The following is a 20,797-nucleotide window of genomic DNA, read 5'->3' as shown; positions in this document are numbered from 1 at the left end:
ATAAGAAGACCAAATCTAAGGATTATAGGCATAGAAGAGAGTGAAGATTGACAACTTAAAGGGCCAGTAAATATCTTCAACAAAATTATAGAAGAAAACTTCACTAATCTAAAGAGAGAGATGCCCATAAACATACAAGAAAACTACAGAACTCCAAACAGACTGGACTAGAACAGAAATACTTCCTGTCACATAATGATCAAAACACCAAATATACTAAACAAGAAAAGAATATTAAAAGCAGTAAGAGAAAAAGGCCAAGTAACATATAAAGGAAGAAGACCTAGCAAAATTATACCAGACTTCTCACCAGAGACCATGAAAACTAGAAGATCCTGGGCAGATCTCATATAGACTCTAAGAGAACACAAATGCCAGCCCAGACTACTATACCCAGCAAAACTCTTAATCACCATAGATGGAGAAACCAAGATATTCCATGATTAAACCAAATTTACACAGTATCTTTCCACAAACCCAGCCCTACAAAGGATAATACATGGAAAACACCAATACAAGGAGGGAAACTACACCCTGGAAAAAGCAAGATAGTAAACTTATTTCATCAAGCCTAAAAGAAGATAACCACTCAAATATAAAAATACATAAGAATGTCAGAAAGATACAATCACTATTCCTTAATATCTCTTAACATCAATGGACTCAATTCCCCAGTAAAAAGACATAGACTAACAGAGTGGATATGTAAACAAAACCAATATTTTGCTGTATACAGGAAACATACCTCAGTGTCAAAGACAAACACTACCTCAGAGTAAAAGGCTGGAAAACAATTTTCCAAGCAAAGGATCCCAGAAAACAAGTTGGAGTAGCCATTCTAATATTGGATAAAATTGGCTTTCAACCTAAAGTCATCAAAAAAGACACAGAAGGACACTTCATACTCATCAAAGGAAAAATCCACCAAAAAGAACTCTCAATTCTGAACATCTATGCTCCAAATGCAAGGGCGCCCTCTTTTGTAAAAGAAACTTTACTAAAGCCCAAAGTACATATTGTAGCTCACACAATAATTGTTGGTGACTTCAAACTCCACTCTTTTCAATGGACAGATCAGGGAAACACAAACTAAACAGAGCCACAGTGAAACTGATTAAAGTTTTGGACCAAATGGATTTAACAGATATACATAGAACAATTCATTCCAAATGAAAAGAATATACCTTCTTCTTAGCACATCATGGTACCTTCTCCAAAATCTACCATAGAATTGGTCACAAAACAGACCTCAACAGATATAAGAAGAATGAAACAATCCCTTGCCTCCTATCATATCACTATGGAATAAAGGTGCTCTTCAATAGCAACAAAAACAACAGAGAGCCCACATACACATGGAAACTGAACAATGCTCTACTCAATGATACCTTGATCAAGGAAGAAATAAGGAAAGAAATCAAAGACTTTTTAGAATTTAATGAAAATTAAGGCACAACATACCCAAACTTATAGGAAAACTCATAGCACTGAGGGCCTCCAAAAAGATACTGGAGGGAGCATACACTAGCATCTTAACAGGACACCTGAAAGCTCTGGAACAGAAAGAAGCTAATACACCTAAGAGGAGTAGAAGGCAGGAAATTATCAAACTCAGGACTGAAATCAACCAAGTAGAAACAAAAAGAACCATACAAAGAATCATCAAAACCAGGAGCTAGTTCTTTGAGAAAATCAACAAGATAGATAAACTCTTAGTCAAACTAACCAGAGGCAGTATCCAAATTAACAAAATCAGGAATGAAAATGAGATATAACAACAGAAATTGAGTAAATTAAAAAAATCATCAGATCCTACTACAAAAGCCTATACTCATCACAGCTGGAAAATCTGGATGAAATGGACAATTTCCTAGACATATACCAAATAGCAAAATTAGATCAGGATCAGACAGACCATCTAAAAAGTCCCAGAACACCTAAAGAAATAGAAGTGGTCATTGAAAGTCTCCCAACCAAAAAAAGTATAGTACCAGATTGTTTTAGTGCAAAATTCTATCAGACCTTCAAAGAAGACCTAACACCAATACTCTTCAAACTATTCCACAATATAGGAACAGAAGGAACACCATCCAACTGGTTCTATGAAGCCACAATCATGCTGATACCAAAACCAAACAAAGATCCAACAAACTTCAGACCAATTTCCCTTATGAATATCAATGCAAAAATACTCAATAAAATTCTTGCCAACCAAATCCAAGAACACATCAAAACGATCATTCACCATAATCAAGTTGGCTTCATCCCAGGGATGCAGGGATGGTTCAATATAGGGAAATACATCAATGTAATCCACTACATAAACAAACTCAAAGAAAAAAAAAACCCATGGTCATTTCATTGGATGCTGAAAAAGCATTTGACAAAATTCAGCATCTTTTCATGCTAAAAGTCTTGCAAAGATCAGGAATTCAAGGCCCATATCTAAACATAGTAAAAGCAGTATACAGCAGACCCGTAGCCAACATCAAGTTAAATGGAGAGAAACTTGAAGCAATCCCACAAAAATTAGGGACTAAACAAGGCTGCCCTCTCTCTCCGTATCTATTCATTATAGTATTTGATGTTCTAGCTAGAGCAATTAGACAACAAAAGGAGGTCAAAGAGATACAAATTGGAAAGGAATGGCACTATTTGCAGATGATATGTTCATATACTTAAGTGACCCCATAAAAACTCCACCAGAGAACTCCTACAGCTGATCAACAACTTCAGCAAAATGGCCGGATATAAAATTAACTCAAACAAATCAGTAGCCTTCCTATACTCAAAGGATAAACTGGCTCAGAAAGAAATTAGGGAAACATCCTTCACAATAGTCACAAAAAAGATAAAATATCTTGGGGTGACTCTAACCAAACAAGTGAAAGATCTATATGACAAGAACTTCAAGTCTCTGAAGAAATAAATTGAAGAAGACCTCAGAAAATGGAAAGATCTCCCATGCTCATGGAATGGCAGGATCAATATACTAAAAATGGCAGTCTTGCCAAAAGCAATATACAAATTCAATGCGATCCCCATCAAAATCCCAACTCAATTATTCATAGAGTTAGAAAGAGCATTACACAAATTCGTCTGGAATAACAAAACCCCAAGATAGCTAAAACTATTCTCAACAGTAAAAGAACTGGGGGGCGGGGGGGGGGTTGGGAGGGGGAACAGTATTCCAGACCTCAAGAAGTACTACGGAGAAATAATGTTAAAAACTGAATAGTGTTGGTACAGTCACAGGCAGGTAGTTCAATGGAATAGAATTGAAGACCCAGAAGTGAACCCACACATCTATGGTCACTTGATCTTTGACAAAGGAGCTAAATCCATCCAGTGGAAAAAAGATAGCCTTTACAACAAATGGTGCTGGCTAAACTTGTAGCTGGCATGCAGAAGAATGGAAATCGATACATTCTAATCTTCTTGTACTAAGCTCAATCCAAGTGGATCAAGTACCTCCACATAAAACCAGACACACTGGAAAATATAGGGGCGGCGGCGGCGGCGGCGGTAGCAGTGGCTGCTCCAGCTGAAGGGCCATCAGCGGTGGAACCAAGGCGACACAGGGTCCAGTTAGGCCCTGCGCCCACGACCACTGACCTTCGCTGACCAGCCGGGCGGCAAGCAACTGCGGTTCTGCGGAGCCTTTCGCTGCACGGAAGCCACTTCAGAACTCGGCTGCCCGCCAGTCAGGAGAGACTCACCGCCATCTTGATCCCGGGCTCCAGAGATCCGTCAGACTGAGGTACACAAACATAATCCTAGGCCCAACACCGCAGGGGTCGGAGCCAGACGGGCGTTGGCCTGCACCCAGGCCCTGGGCTGTTTGAGTGGCCATCGGGGCGCCAACCCAGCCAGGAGTTTTTTTTTTTTTTGCCCCGGCCGGTGCACGCGCCGCCATTTTGCCTACAGGAGCCAGAGTGCTCGGGAGGGCAGAGACTGCTAACAAGCGTAGCCTGAGGCTAACAAAACGGGGGTCTAGGCCCCAAAAGGCACAGGACTGACCCCAAGAACTGGGCGGCTTGGTGGGCCATCTGTGTGTCAACCAGCCCAGGAGGTTATTAGCACAACAGACTCTCCCGGTGCTTTCGCGGAGCGCGGACGCGCACGCCCACCATCCGGGTCACCTGGCGGACCCAAATAACAGACATAGCCCTAGGGGAACTTTGCTCGGACCTTGGCCTCCCAGGCGTTTGCCTGGACTCAGGGCCCAGGCGACAAGGCTAACCTAGTGTGCGCCAGCCCGGTTGGGGAAATCGGCTGCCCAGCGGAGTGAGCGGAGCACAGGGGAGGTCACAGCAACATTCACCTTCGGAGCTCCCTGGGGGTGCACACGGGTTCCACCTGGTCCACAGACACAATCTGGGGCAAGGCCTCAGGCAGAAGCCCCCAGCTCAACTCTCTCCGCTTCAGATCAGCCTGGGTGGCCGCCACATCTCCAGGTCCCTCAAGAGGCTAGTGGGGGCTTCCGGGCGGCCAGCTGGGAGAAGTCGGTGTGCTCCAATAAATCCTGCGGGCCCCAGCGGGAGCCTTCGGGTGCCTGCTTCGGGATCTGAACAGCCTGGACAACAGCACCCTGTCTATAGGCAGTGCAGAGTGTAAGCTGTGCACCAGAGGCCAACGGGGAAAGGGCAGCTTGCACTGGTGAGTCCAGCACTGACAAGACCAAGTAACACCAGTGAGAGCTAGATGGCAAAAGGCAAACGCAGAAACGTCACTAACAGAAATCAAGGCAATATGGCAACATCTGAACCAAATTCTCCTCTACCAGCAAGTCCTGGATACCCCATCACACCAGTAAAACAAGATTTGGATTTAAAATCACTGGTCATGATGCTGGTACAGGAACACATGAAGGGCATTGAGGAGAAAATGGATCAAAAGTTAGAAGCCCTTGCAAGGGAAACACAAAAATCATTGAAAGAAATCCAGGAGAATACAAAAGCCAACAAGGAGGAAATGCAAAAAACACTTAAAGAAATACAGGAGAACTTTGCTCAACAGGCTGAGGTCATGAAAGACGAAACACAAAAATCTCTTAAAGAAATACAGGAGAACTTTGGTCAACAGGCTGAGCTCATGAAAGAGGAAACACAAAAATCTCTTAAAGAATTACAGGAAAACACAAACATGCAAGGGAAGGAGCTAAGCAAAACCATCCAGGATCTAAAATCAGAAGTAGAAACAACTAAGAAAACTCAAAGGGAGACAACTTTGGAGATAGAAAGCCTTGGGAAGAAATCAGGGGACAGAGATGCAAATATCAACAACAGAATACAAGAGATAGAAGAAAGAATCTCAGATGCTGAAGATTCCATAGAAACCATGGACTCAACAGTTAAAGAAAATGCAAAGTGCAAAAAGCTTGTAACCCAAAATATCCAGGAAATCCAGGACACAATGAGAAGACCAAACCTAAGGATTATAGGCATAGATGAGAGTGAAGATTTACAACTTAAAGGGCCAGCAAATATCTTCAATAAAATTATGGAAGAAAACTTCCCTAACCTAAAGAGAGAGATGCCCATGAATATACAAGAAGCCTACAGAACTCCAAACAGACTGGACCAGAACAGAAATACTTCCCGTCACATAATAATCAAAACACCAAATGTTCTAAACAAAGAAAGAATACTAAAGGCAGTAAGAGAAAAAGGCCAAGTAACATATAAAGGAAGACCTATCAGAATCACAGCAGACTTTTCACCTGAGACTATGAAGGCTAGAAGGTCCTGGGCAGATCTCATGCAGACTCTAAGGGAACACAAATGCCAACCAAAACTACTATATCCAGCAAAACTCTCAATCACCATAGATGGAGAAACTAAGATATTTCACGACAAAACCAAGTTCACCCAATATCTATCCACAAACCCAGCCCTAAAAAGGATAATAGGAGGACAACACCAATACAAGGAGGGAAACTCCACCCTGAAAAAAGCAAGATAGTAACCTTTCATCAAACCCAAACGAAGTTAAGCAATCAAATTTAAAAAATAACGTCAAAAATGATAGGAAGTAACAATCACTATTCCTTAATATCTCTTAACATCAATGGACTCAATGCCCCAATAAAAAGACACAGACTAACTGACTGGATACGTAAACAGGACCCTACATTTTGCTGCTTACAGGAAACACACCTCAGGGTCAAAGACAAACACTACCTTAGAGTAAAAGGCTGGAAGACAATTTTACAAGCAAATGGTCTCAGGAAACAAGCTGGAGTAGCCATTTTAATATCAGATAAAATTGACTTTCAACCCAAAGTCATCAAAAGAGACTCTGAGGGACACTTCTTGCTGGTCAAAGGAAAAATACAACAAGAAGAACTCTCAATCCTGAACATCTATGCTCCAAATGCAAGGGCACCCTCTTTCATAAAAGAAACTCTATTAAAACTCAAAGCACACATTACACCTAACACAATAATTGTGGGTGACTTCAACACTGCACTTTCCTCAATGGACCGATCAGGAAAACAGAAACTAAACAAGGACACAATGAAACTAATTGAAGCTTTGGACCAATTAGACTTAACTGATATATATAGAACATTCTATCCTAAAACAAAAGAATATACCTTTTTTTCAGCACCTCATGGTACCTTCTCCAAAATCGACCATATAATTGGTCACAAGACAGACCTCAACAAATATAAAAAGATAGAACTAATCCCATGCCTCCTATCTGATCACTATGGAATAAAAGTGGTCTTCAATAGCAACAGAAACAACAGAAAACCCACATACACGTGGAAATTGAACAATACTCTACTCAATGACACCTTGGTCAAGGAAGAAATAAAGAAAGAAATTAAAGACTTTTTAGAACACAATGAAAATGAAAACACAACATACCCAAATCTATGGGACACAATGAAAGCAGTGCTAAGAGGAAAACTCATAGCCCTGAGTGCCTCCAAAAAGAAAATGGAGAGAGCATACATTACCAACTTAATGACACACCTGAAAGCCCTAGACCAAAAAGAAGCTATTTCACCCAGGAGGAGTAGAAGGCAGGAAATCATCAAACTCAGGGCCGAAATCAATCAAGTAGAAACAAAGAGAACCATACAAAAAATCAACAAAACTAGGAGCTGGTTCTTTGAGAAAATCAACAAGATAGATAAACCCTTAGCCAGACTGACCAAAGGGCGCAGAGAAAGTATCCAAATTAACAAACTTAGAAATGAAAAGGGAGACATAACAACGGAAACTGAGGAAATCCAAAAAATCATCAGATCCTACTACAAGAGCCTGTACTCAACACAACTGGAGAATCTGGAGGAAATGGACAATTTCCTTGACAGATACCAAATACCAAAATTAAATCAGGACCAACTAGACCATCTAAACAGTCCCATAAAGCCTAAAGAAATAGAAGGAGTCATAGAAAGTCTTCCAACCAAAAAAAGCACAGGACCAGATGGTTTCAGTGCAGAATTCTACCAGACCTTCAAAGAAGAGTTAACACCAATACTCTTCAAACTATTCCACAAAATAGAAACAGAAGGAACACTACCCAATTCCTTCTACGAAGCCACAATTACGCTGATACCAAAGCCACACAAAGATCCAACAAAGAAAGAGAACTTCAGACCAATTTCCCTTATGAACATCGATGCAAAAATACTCAACAAAATTCTTGCCAACCGAATCCAAGAACACATCAAAACAATCATCCACCATGATCAAGTAGGCTTTATCCCGGGAATGCAGGGTTGGTTCAATATACGGAAATCCATCAATACAATCCACTACATAAACAAACTCAAAGAACAAAACCACATGGTCATTTCATTGGATGCTGAAAAAGCATTTGACAAAATTCAGCATCCTTTCATGCTTAAAGTCTTGGAGCGAACAGGAATTCAAGGCCCATACCTAAACATAGTAAAAGCAATATACAGCAAACCGGTAGCCAGCATCAAACTAAACGGAGAGAAACTTGAAGCAATCCCACTGAAATCAGGGACCAGACAAGGCTGCCCCCTTTCTCCTTATCTTTTCAATATTGTACTTGAGGTACTAGCTCGGGCAATTCGACAGCATAAGGAGGTCAAAGGGATACAAATTGGAAAGGAGGAAGTCAAACTATCATTATTTGCAGACGACATGATCGTCTACCTAAGTGACCCAAAGAACTCCACTAGAGAGCTCCTACAGCTGATAAACAACTTCAGCAAAGTGGCAGGTTACAAAATCAACTCAAGCAAATCAGTGGCCTTCCTATACTCAAAGGATAAACAGGCTGAGAAAGAAATTAGGGAAATGACCCCCTTCACAATAGCCACAAACAGTATAAAGTATCTTGGGGTGACTCTTACCAAACATGCGAAAGATCTGTATGGCAAGAACTTCAAGACTCTGAAGAAGGAAATGGAAGAAGACCTCAAAAAATGGGAAAACCTCCCATGCTCATGGATCGGTAGAATCAATATAGTTAAAATGGCCATTTTGCCTAAAGCACTATACAGATTCAATGCAATACCCATCAAAATCCCAACTCAATTCTTCACAGAGTTAGAAAGAGCAATTATCAAATTCATCTGGAACAACAAAAAACCCAGGATAGCTAAAACTATTCTCAGCAACAAAAGAAAATCTGGGGGAATCAGTATCCCTGACCTCAAGCAATACTACAGAGCAATAGTGTTAAAAACTGCATGGTATTGGTACAGTGACAGGCAGGAGGATCAATGGAACAGGATTGAAGATCCAGAAATGAACCCACACACCTATGGCCACTTGATCCTCGACAAAGAGGCTGAAAACATCCAATGGAAAAAAGATAGCCTTTTCAACAAATGGTGCTGGTTCAACTGGAGGTCAGCATGCAGAAGAATGCGAATTGATCCATCCTTGTCTCCTTGTACTAAGCTCAAATCCAAATGGATCAAGGACCTCCACATAAAGCCAGACACTCTGAAGCTAATAGAAAAGAAACTGGGGAAGACCCTTGAGGACATCGGTACAGGGAGAAAGTTTCTGAACAGAACACCAATAGCGTATGCTCTAAGAGCAAGAATTGACAAATGGGACCTCATAAGGTTACAGAGTTTCTGTAAGGCAAAGGACACCATCAAGAGGACAGATCGGCAACCAACAAATTGGGAAAAGATCTTCACCAATCCTACATCAGATAGAGGGCTAATATCCAATATATATAAAGAACTCAAGAAGTTAGACTCCAGAAAACCGAACAACCCTATTAAAAAATGGGGTACAGAGTTAAACAAAGAATTCTCACCTGAAGAACTTCGGATGGCGGAGAAGCATCTTAAAAAATGCTCCACTTCATTAGTCATTAGGGAAATGCAAATCAAAACAACCCTAAGATTTCATCTTACACCAGTCAGAATGGCTAAGATTAAAAATTCAGGAGACAGCAGGTGTTGGAGAGGGTGCGGAGAAAGAGGAACACTCCTCCACTGCTGGTGGGGTTGCAAATTGGTACAACCACTCTGGAAAGCAGTCTGGCGGTTCCTCCGAAAACTGGGCACCTCACTTCCAGAAGATCCTGCTATACCACTCCTGGGCATATACCCAGAGGATTCCCCACCATGTAATAAGGATACATGCTCTACTATGTTCATAGCAGCCCTATTTATAATTGCCAGATGCTGGAAAGAACCCAGGTATCCCTCAACAGAAGAGTGGATACAAAAAATGTGGTATATCTACACAATGGAGTACTATTCAGCCATTAGAAACAATGAATTCATGAAATTCTTAGGCAAATGGATGGAGCTAGAGAACATCATACTAAGTGAGGTAACCCAGACTCAAAAGGTGAATCATGGTATGCACTCACTAATAAGTGGTTATTAACCTAGAAAACTGGAATACCCAAAACATAATCCACACATCAAATGAGATACAAGAAGAAAGCAGGAGTGGTCCCTGGTTCTGGAAAGACTCAGTGAAACAGTATTTGGCAAAACCAGAACGGGGAATTGGGAAGGGGTGGGAGGGAGGACAGGGGAAGAGAAGGGGGCTTACGGGACTTTCGGGGAGTGGGGAGGGGGGCTAGAAAAGGGGAAATCATTTGAAATGTAAATAAATTATATCAAATAAAAAAAAATAAAACACAAAAAAAAAAAAAAAAAAAAAAAACCAGACACACTGAAACTAATAGAAAAGAAACTGGGAAGAGCCTTGAACACATGGGCACAGGGGAAAATTTCCTGAGCAGAAGACCAATAGTCTATGACATAAGATCAAGAATTGATAGATCGGACCTCATAAAATTACAAAGTGTCTGTAAGGCAAAGAACACTGTCAAGAGGGAAAAAATGGCAACCAACAAATTGGGAAAAGATCTTCACCAACCCTACTTCTGACAGAGGGCTAATATCCAATATATACAATGAACTCAAGAAGTTATACTCCAGAAAACCAAATAACCCTGTTAAAAATGGGGTACAGAGCTAAACAAAGAATTTTCACCTAAGGAATATCAAATGGCTGAAAAGCACCTAAAAGAATGTTCAACATACTTAGTCATCAGGGAATTGAAAATCAAAACAGCCCTGAGACTTCACCTCAAACTGTTCAGAATGGCTAAGTTAAAAAACTCAGGAGACAGCAGGTGCTGGAGAGGTTGTGGAGAAAAAGGAACACTCCTCCACTGCTGGTGGGATTGCAAGCTGGTACAACCACTCTGGAAATCAGTCTGGCAGTTCCTCAGAAAACTTGGCATAATATTACTAGAGGACCCTGCTATACCACTCCAGGGCATATATCTAGAGGACTCTCCCACATGTAATTACCAAGGACTGACCCAGCCCGGGGAGTCACGATCGAGGGAAAATCCAGGGCTTTGGTATTCAGGAAGGCACAGGTATGGCGAGTTAATGACAGGCAGACACACCAGAGAGTGGTTTGAATCTGCTGCAACTTTACTTTTTAGTCAGGCATATTTATAATATATTAAGGAACAGATCGAGGTTGGCACACCTCCAGAAACACTCAAACAATTGCTAAACAAGGTACATTTCCATCTTAATTAGAACAGCAAGTAGACATGAGATGATGCCCACAGGAACTCTTACTCTGTGAACCGTGATCAAAAGCAAACTATGATCATGAACCTCAGACATACAGTGTTCGATTCTAACTTGTGGTTACGTATTAAAGTTGTGTTAATAATCAACAGGAGAACTTGGGTCTTCAGACCAATTTGTATGCTTAAAGCCTTCTTCTATCATTAAAAGTCAAAATGCTTTAAAAATGAACATATACATTTCAAGAGCCTTCTCTACTGCCTTGGACAGCAAACACCATGGTGGTCTAGCTCAAGCTAATCTATGTCCATAATCTCAAGAAAATTATAGGACCTTCTAATCTTCTATGTTTTTTAGCCATCCATTACCTTCTTATCATAAGTACCTGTATAAAGCAATAGCTCATCAGTAGTCCTATACTTTTTTATATTGTTTTCTTCCTGTTACAAACTATTCATCATTACCTTTGCTAAGGCTAATGATAAAGATGGACCCCGTTGAAAAGCATTCCAAGACTTTCTTTCACTAAGGTTCAACATGAGTTCATTGAGTTTAGGACTGGAAGCAGTAGGCATAATCGTCATATCCTCCTTTTCCTTCCACTGGAATATCAAGTTCTCTTTTATCAATTAACCAGCTTGTAGGCTGGGATTGTGCTGTATACAGAATTAAGAATGGGAAGAAGAAAGACACAGTGCAGAACCCATAACCCAGGAAGCGCATCCTTAGAGAACATCAAGGCCCTTTCTAAGGCCAGAGATGGGCACACTGCCAGGAACCTCCAGGGAGCCTAGCCCCGAGGGGCATTGTTCTCCTGTCTGCCTTAATGTCATACTGTCATGTCACACAGATGACACTGGAGTTGGTGTGGCATGTAATAAAGACACATGCTCTACTATGTTCATAATAGCCCTATTTATAATAGCCAGGAGCTCTAAAGACCCCAGATGTCCCTCAATGGAGGAATGGGTATAGAAAATGTGGTATATATACACAATGCAGTACTATTCAGCCATTAAAAGCAATGAATTCATGAAACTCTTAGATAAATGGATGGAACTGGAAAGTATCATCCTGAGCAAGGTAACCCAATCATAAGAGAACACTCATGGTATGCACTTACTGATAAGTGGATATTAGCCCAGAACCTTGGAATACCTAAGACACAATTCACATATCAAATGATGCCCATGAAGGAGGAAGAACAAAGTATGGATACTCTAGTCCTTCTTAGAAGGAGGAGCAAAATACCCACAGAAGGAGATACAGAGACAAAAGGTGGAACAGAGTTTGAGGGAAAGACCATCCAGAGACTACCCCACCCAGGCATCCATCCTATATACAGTTACAAAATCCAGACACTATTGTGGATGTCCACAAGTGCTGGCTGACCAGAGCTGGATATTGCTGTCACCTGGGAGGCTCTGCTAGTGCATGACAAATCCAGAGGGGGGTCACTCTCAGCCAGCCATTTAACTGAGCACAGGGTCCCCAATGGGGAAGCTAGAGAAAGGAACCAAGGAACTGAAGAGGTTTGTAGTATCACAGGAGGAACAACAATATGAGTCACCCAGTACTCTCAGAGCTCTGAGGGACAAAAGCATCAACCAAAGAGTACACATGAAGTTACCCATGGCTCCAGACACATCAGCAGCAGAGGATGGTCTTATTAGATACCAAAGGGAGGAGAGGCCCTTGTTCTTGGAAAGACTTGATGCCATAGTGTAGAGGAATACCAGGACAGGGAAGAGGGGGAGGAGTGATTGGGGAAGGGGAGATGGCTTATGGGATTTTCAGGGGAGGGGGAACCAGGAAAAGGGACAACATTTGAAATGTAAATAAAGAATCTATCTAAAAAAAAGGAAAGAAAACTTCATAAATTTGGCATGAATACAGACAAGTTGATCAACAGAATAGAATCAAAGACCCAGAAGCAAACCATCACACCTATGGACATTTGATTTTTGACAAATAAACCAAAATATACAATAGAAAATGAAAGCATCTTCAACAAATGTTGCTGGTAAAAGAATGCAAATAAGCCCTTATCTATTACCCTACACAAACTCCAGTCCAAAGTGGGTTAAAGATCTCAATATAAAATCAGGCCCACTAAATGTAATAGAAGAGAAAATGGAGAACTTCCTTGAACACAGTCAAACCGACCCAAACTGTAGTCATATGACAAGTGGGCATCTCAGTTGCCTTCATCCAATTGACCTGTGGACTATGGGGACACTTTTTTAAATTTATAATTGATGTGGAAGGGTCCATTTCACTGTAGATTATGTCAAGATTGTCCTGTGTTTTATAAGAAAGTAAGTTGAGCAAGTCATTGAGAACATCCAAGCAAGAAGTGTTCTCCTGTGATTTCTGCTTAGTTCCTGTCGCTGGTTCCTGTACTGTTTGAGTTCCTGTTCTACTTTCCCTAGTGATGATCTGTGACATGGAACAGTAAACCACCATTAAACCTTTCTCCTCTGATTAGTTTTGGTTAGTGTTTGTGAGAGCAATAGAGAATCAAACTAACACAGGCTAAAGTGGTATTTTCCAGATATTGGAAAGATCAATGGGGGAAGAAATGAGAGAGGAGATGGACAATAGTTACGGCAAGACTGTTGGATAGGTAGAAAACTAGCAATGCTTCATGATGCAGAAAAATAATTATAACTGGTAGTAATTAAGTATAAGAGTTGAAAGTAGCCAGTACAGTATATTTTTTGAAGCTGCTAAATATTTGAAGTGATTTATATATCAAAAACTTTGATCAGATCATTGCTCAGTTTAAACATACAAAACCCTCGTACTACCTCATAAATATGTACATGTTGTGTATCTATTAAAAAATTTCAAAAGTAAAAATTAATGGCCTCAAGAAAGAATAAACAAATACAGAAATTTTGACAGGGGGACCTTCATTTACATTTTGCAATGGGTTTGGAAATTGTATATTTGATTCTGAGTGGTTCAAGGTTAATTAAAACATAGGCTTAGCTGATACTTTTGAATATTATCATCTTATTTCTCCAGATCATGCAAGAAAAGTCACAGCCTGTTTTGCTTATTACTCACTGAACATACTTACACACACACACACACATACACACACACATACACACCCCACACACACATACACGCACATATACATGCACACACCATACCTCACTTTAACTGTGTAGATTCTGTGGCTATCTTAGTTTGGATTTCTATTTCTGTGATAAAACACCACAAACCAAAGCAATTTGGGGAAGAATAAAGGCTTGATTTATTTCAGCTTCCAGTTTCACATCATGGCCCGTTACCGAGGGAAACCAGAGCAACAACTCAGGGCAGGAATCTGGATGTGAAGCCTTGGAGGCTTGTTGCTTAGTGGCTTGCTCCTATGGCTTGCTCATTCTACTCTCTTATAAACTCAAGACCACCAGGCCAGGGTTGAATCACCCCTTTGTGGACTGAGCCCTTCCACATTCATCATTAATCAAAATAACACCTTACAGACGTGCCTATGAGCCAATCTTATGGAGACAAATTCTTAATTGTGGATCTCCTCAGCTGTTCCTGTGGCTTGTGTCAAGTTGATATAAAATGAACCAGCAGAGTAAATGACTGTTACCTTGCATTATAGGGATTAATATCAATAAACCCCATTTTACAGGAATGTCAAATGGGACTCATGACCAATGGTGGTGCCAGATTTCCAACCTTGTTATTTTTGCTCCAGAGTCTATGAGCAAAGCAAATGTGTTGAGTCCATCTTTATGCTTCACATCTGTATCCTGGCTTCACTCTGGGTAGGACCTTCCTCTATTCCCTTTTGTATTTTGTCTGTAATTTAATAGGAAGTGGTGTAGTTCTGGCAACTCACATTAAATAATCCCCAGATATACGACTCTCTAGCTGCTTATGATGAGCTTTATTTAGTTCTCTCTTCCTAATGGTAAATGTAAATGTTCTAGGTAAAGGAGCAGAAAGGCCCAGAGAATATTCTTTTGACTTAAGATCTTTCCTTAGATCCTTTACATTGCACCATAGAACTCAGGTTATGGGGTTTAGACTTAAATGTGTGTGTGTGTGGGGGGGCATATACTCTGAACAGTCATATAATAAAACTTTTTTGTTATATTTTACTTCTTTAAAAGCTTATGTGTGTATACTATATATCCTGATCATATCCACCTTCCACCCCCTTTCAACTTCTCCTGGGATCTCCCCAACACATCTCCCTGCTAACTTCATTATTATTTTTAGCATCATCATTATATTTAACCTACTGAATTCAATTAGTGCTTCCCATATGCACATGGCTGTAAGCATGTTTTGCAGTGCATAAATGCCATCTCTGGGTCTGTAAAATAACAACAACCCAAGACAATATAAACACCATCTACTCCAAAGTGCAATTAACCATGCCTGTAATTCAGAAGTAAAACCACTTAAGTTCCGCTGAACCATAGAATGTGATATATTGATTTAGAACACAGTAAATGAGCCAGAGGCTCAGGGTTCTTTGCCTTCAGGCCTCCCTCCAGGTGAGCTTAAATTGTCTTGCTTGTTTCTTTCCCCAGGAGAGACTGTGTCAGCCTCAGTCAGGTGTGTGCTGTTTAACTTTGATATAGCCTGTTTCTGGTTCAAGGGCCACCACTCAACTTTCATAAGGGAGGATTTGTGCGCTGAAGGGTTTTCCCCACCGTGTAACATTATCACTTGAGTTTTACTTTAGAATTTAAAAACCCAAGAAATAGGAGCATGGCTGTGGTGCCCAAGGAAGATTTCTTTCTTCAAGGCTGGTTCCCTTGGGCCATTTGTTCTAAAGGCCTAGAATTGGAAATATTTTAAGGACAATTTATTGATTACCTTTACTTCTTGCTTGGGTGTAGACTCCCAAGAGTCTCCCAGAAGAATTTATTTGGTTTGATTTATTTTTCAAAACTATTTTCATCTTAAAAAAATATTATTTTCCTGGAGTGGTTTTGCTTTACTTTATTGATGAATGTACTTTCAGTTCAGTTATTACCAGATCTACTAGCTCTACATTTCATCTCTGCTTGGAGACTTGAGGATGATGTTCTCTAAAATGTTCCTAAGAGAAGACTCAAGGCTTCGTACCAGAGACTTACACCCTCAGAAGCAAAATACTGGCAGATCCTCAAGAATTTCATTCATATCTGCACTTTTCTGTAGTATAATGGCTAGGAAGACTGGGAAAGTGCTAATCAAGTCATTATGGAGGAGCTAAGTTCAGAAGAAATTAGGGATGTGTAAGGAATACTTCTGGAGTAAACTTTGACTGATGTCTTGCTTGTCATTAATCATGAATGAGTCTGCCAATATGTGTTTTTGTTTTTAGTTAAGACCTGCTTTATACCCTGCCAAATTCCTCTGCTTTCATACATCATTGACTGTTCTAGCCTGAAGGAAATGGCCTTAGTCAAACATAGATATTGAATCCCATAAACTTGCCATGTAAGGATTTGTGGTCATTGTTTATCTTCCTAGAATTGGTCATGCTTTGAGCTGCTTGCCTTTAAAAGACACTGAGAAAATACACTTGTATGGTATTGCCTATAGCCCTCCCATCTCTGTCTCTTGCATATTCTTTCTGCCTTTTCTATAATCATCCTCATTCCCCAGTCATGGTTCCCATGTTGACTGACTGACTGACTCACTCCAGCAAAGATGAAAGGAGCCCTCTAGAAGACAATGAAGAGCTCAGTTTAGAATCAAGGTTCAATGCAATACCCATCAAAATCCCAACTAAATTCTTCATAGATTAAAAACTCAGGAGACAGCAGGTGTTGGCGAGGATGTGGAGAAAGAGGATATTTATTTCCCTACATCAGATAGAGGGCTAATAACCAATATATACAAAGAACTCAAGAAGTTAGACCCCAGAAAACCAAATAACCCTATTAAAAATAGGGTACAGACTTAAAGAATTTTCACCTGAAGAACTTCGGATGGTGGAGAAGCATCTTAAAAAATGCTCAACAACTTTAGTCATTAGGGAAATGCATATCAAAACAACCCTGAGATTTCACCTTATACCAGTCAGAATGGCTAAGATTAAAAATTCAGGAGACAGCAGGTGTTGGTGAGGATGTGGAGAAAGAGGAACACTCCTCCACTGCTGGTGGGGTTGCAAATTGATACAACCACTCTGGAGATCAGTCTGGCGGTTCCTCCGAAAACTGGGCACCTCACTTCCAGAAGATCCTGCTATACCACTCCTGGGCATATACCCAGAGGATTCCCCACCATGTAATAAGGATACATGCTCCACTATGTTCGTAGCAGCCCTATTTATAATTGCCAGAAGCTGGAAAGAACCCAGGTATCCCTCAACAGAAGAATGGATGCAAAAAATGTGGTGTATATACACAATGGAGTACTATTCAGCCATTAGAAACAATGAATTCATGAAATTCTTAGGCAAATGGATGGATCTGGAGAACATCAGTGTAGCAGTATAAGGCAAAACCAGAACAGGGAAGTGGGAAGGGGTGTGTGGGAGAACAGGGGTAGGGAAGGGGGCTTATGTGACTTTCAGGGAGTGGAGGGCCAGAAAAGGGGAAATCATTTGAAATATAAATAAAAAAATGTATCGAATAAAAAAAAGAATCAAGGTTCAAGAGGGATGTGTGAGGCCCTGGAGAGTTAGGGGATCTAGGTGCTCCCTGACTGACAAAGTGTGGGTTCTCTCAGGAGCTTGGGATATTGGTTTATCTTAGGTTCCTCCAAACTGATAAAGTCTGTGCTACCTAAGGAGTGCAAGGCATGTAAGACATGCACAGCAGACAGGGAAGAATGAGGAGTGAATAGAATGTAATAGGATGAAACAGATGCTCCAGCAGGATAGAACAGAAGACAGCTAGCTCATGAGCGGCTTACAGATAGTTTTGGTTAGCAAGAGCAATCCAGAAAACTCTCTTGCTTTCTGAGGCTACAGCCCATTGGTTAATGCTTTTTTAGCACAATTACACCCAGTCTAATCAAGGTTATTTTAGTTTTTTAATTTAATTAATTAATTTTTTACACTTCATATGTTATTCTACACCCACCCCTGTCCAGTCCACCCTCCAACTGTTCCACATCCCATACCTCCTCCTCACCCTCTGTCTTCATGTGTATGCCCCCATCCCCCACTCAAGCTGACCTCTAAACTCCCTGGGGCCTCCAGGCCTTTGAAGGTTAGATGCATCATCTCTGAGTGAACACAGACCCAGAAGTCTTCTACTGTATGTGTGTTGGTGGTCTCATATCAGCTGGTATATGCTGTCTGTTTGGTGGTCCAGTGTTTGAGAGATCTCATGGGTTCAGTTTAATTGAGACTGCTAGTCCTCCTTCAGGATTTCCCTTCTCCTCAGCCTCTTCTATCCTTTTCTAATTCAACAACAGGGGCCAGCTGATTCTGTCCATTGGTTGGACACAAACATCTGCATCTGACTCTTTCAGCTACCTGATGGGTCTTCCGGAGTGCAGCCATGCTAGGTCCCTCCAAGAACACATCAAAACCATCATTCACCAGGATCAAGTAGGCTTCATTCCAGGGATGCAAGGTTGGTTTAATAAAAGAAAATTTATTAACATGATCCATTGTGTAAACAAACACAAAGAAAATCACATGATCATCTCCTTAGATGCAGAAAAAGCATTTGACAAAATATAACACCCCTTCATGTTAAAAGTATTGAGGAGATCAGGAATTAAAAGCCCATACCTATACACGTTACTAGCAATATACAGCAAACCAACAGCCAATATCTAATTAAATGGAGACATACTTAAAGCAATTCCAATGAATTTGGGGACAAGACAAGGATGACCACTTTCCCCATATCTATTTAACACAGTACTTGAAGTGCTAGCTAGAAAAATAAGACAACAAAAAGAGATCAAGGAAATCCAAATTGGTAAAGAAGAAATAAGGGTATCACTATTTGCACATGATATGATAGAATATATGTGAGCCCAAAAATTCTACCAGAGAATGTCTCCAGCTGATAAACAACTTCAACAAAGAAGCTGGGTATAAAATTAACTCAAATAAATCAGTAACCTTCCTTTATACAAACCATAAACAGGCTGAGAAAGAAATTAGGGAAACAACTCCTTTCACAATAGCCAGAAATAATATAAAATATCTTGGGGTAACTCTAACTAAACAAGTGAAAGACCTGTATGACAATAGCTTCATGAGCTTTCTCTCAAGAAAGAAATCAAAGATCTCAGAAAATGGAGAGCTCTCCCATATTCATTTATTGGCAGAATTAACATAGTAAAAATGGCCATCCTACCAAAGGCAATCTATAGATTCCATGCAATCCCCATCAAAATCCCAACATACCAACATGGAAAGAACAATTCTCAAATTCATCTGGAAAGGCAAAAAACCCAGAATAGCAAAAGCAATTCTTAACAATAAAAGAACTTGAGGGGGAATCACCATCCCTGACTTCAAGCTTTAGTACAGATCAATAGTGATACAAACTTCATGGTATTGGTACAAAGACAGACACGTTGATCAATGGGATAGAATTGAAGACCAAGAAATAAGACCACACACTTATGGACACTTGATCTTTGACAAAGAAGCAAAAAAAATATACAGTGGAAAAAAAGCATCTTCAATAAATGATGCTGGTATAATTGGCTATCTTATGTAGAAAAATGAAAATAGACCTATATTTGTCACCTTGCACAATGCTCGAGTCCAAGTGGATCAAACTCCTCAACGAAAAACCTGATACACTGAATCTATTAGAAGAGAAAGTGGGAAAGAGCCCTGAACTCATTGGCACAGGGAGAAATTCCCTAAATAGAACTCCAGTAGCTCCTGCTCTAAGATCAAGAACTGAGAAATGGGACCTCATGAAACGGGAAAGCTTCTGTAAGTCAAAGGACATAGTCAATAAGACAAATAGGCAACCTATGGATTGCGGGGGAAAAAAAAAACTTCACTGACCCAACATCCAATAGAGGGCTAATATTCAAAATATATAAAGAACTCAAGAAACAAATCAACCCAATCAAATTATGGTGTATAGAACTAAACTGAGATTGCACAACTGAGGAATCTTGAATGGCTGAGAAGCACCAAAAGAAATGTTCCAATTCCTTAGTGATCAGGATAACGCAAATCAAAATGACCCTGAGATTCCACCTTACACCAATCAGAATGGCTAAGATCAAAACCTCAGGTTACAACCTGTGTTGGAGAGGATGTGGAGAAAGAGGAACACTCCTCCATTGCTGGTAGGACTGCAAACTGGTTCAACCACTCTGGAAATCAGCCTGGAGGTTCCTCAGAAAATAGATATTTCCTTAATTGAAAATAATTAAGGATAACCTTAATTATTAAACTTTTTAATGCGTATGTTAGTAAGCATTCTGTCCTTTGAACAGAAAAGGTTTTATCTTTAGTCTGTACTTGTCAGAAGTTGATATGTGTGTTTGTGTTTATCTGTCTGTCAGCATTCTTGGATATGAACTGAGAGAAGGTGCTGAAGTTTAGCCTAAAGTGAGAGCACTTTAAAGTAAAGAAAGTCTCATGTGGTCATTATTCACACAGACTTTAGTGGAAGTGGAGAGGAGTCTTGGGTCTCATTACTTATCCAAACCTGGCGAGGAGAGCAGTTCTGTATTTTTCTTGACTCAGCCATTTCTCCAATCATTCCTGTTTTTTATCTTTTTTTTTAACATATAATATGCTGGCTATGTGAGCATATTACTCTTCTTCCTGCACCTCCTCCTCCCCACACTTCTAAGAATTGAGCT

The 20,797-nt window shown here is 40.3% G+C and overlaps 1 protein-coding gene across 1 annotated transcript in view; it reads left to right on the top strand.

The window, feature by feature from the left end:
* The window catches only part of Agbl1 (AGBL carboxypeptidase 1), a 907,135-nt gene that overhangs the window by 172,418 nt on the left and 713,920 nt on the right, over positions 1-20,797 (top strand). The window lies entirely within an intron of this gene.

This window comes from Apodemus sylvaticus, chromosome 1 (genome assembly GCF_947179515.1).
Source record: "Apodemus sylvaticus chromosome 1, mApoSyl1.1, whole genome shotgun sequence".
NCBI classification, from domain to species: domain Eukaryota; kingdom Metazoa; phylum Chordata; class Mammalia; order Rodentia; family Muridae; genus Apodemus; species Apodemus sylvaticus.
This window is presented reverse-complemented; position numbering and strand designations above follow the sequence as displayed.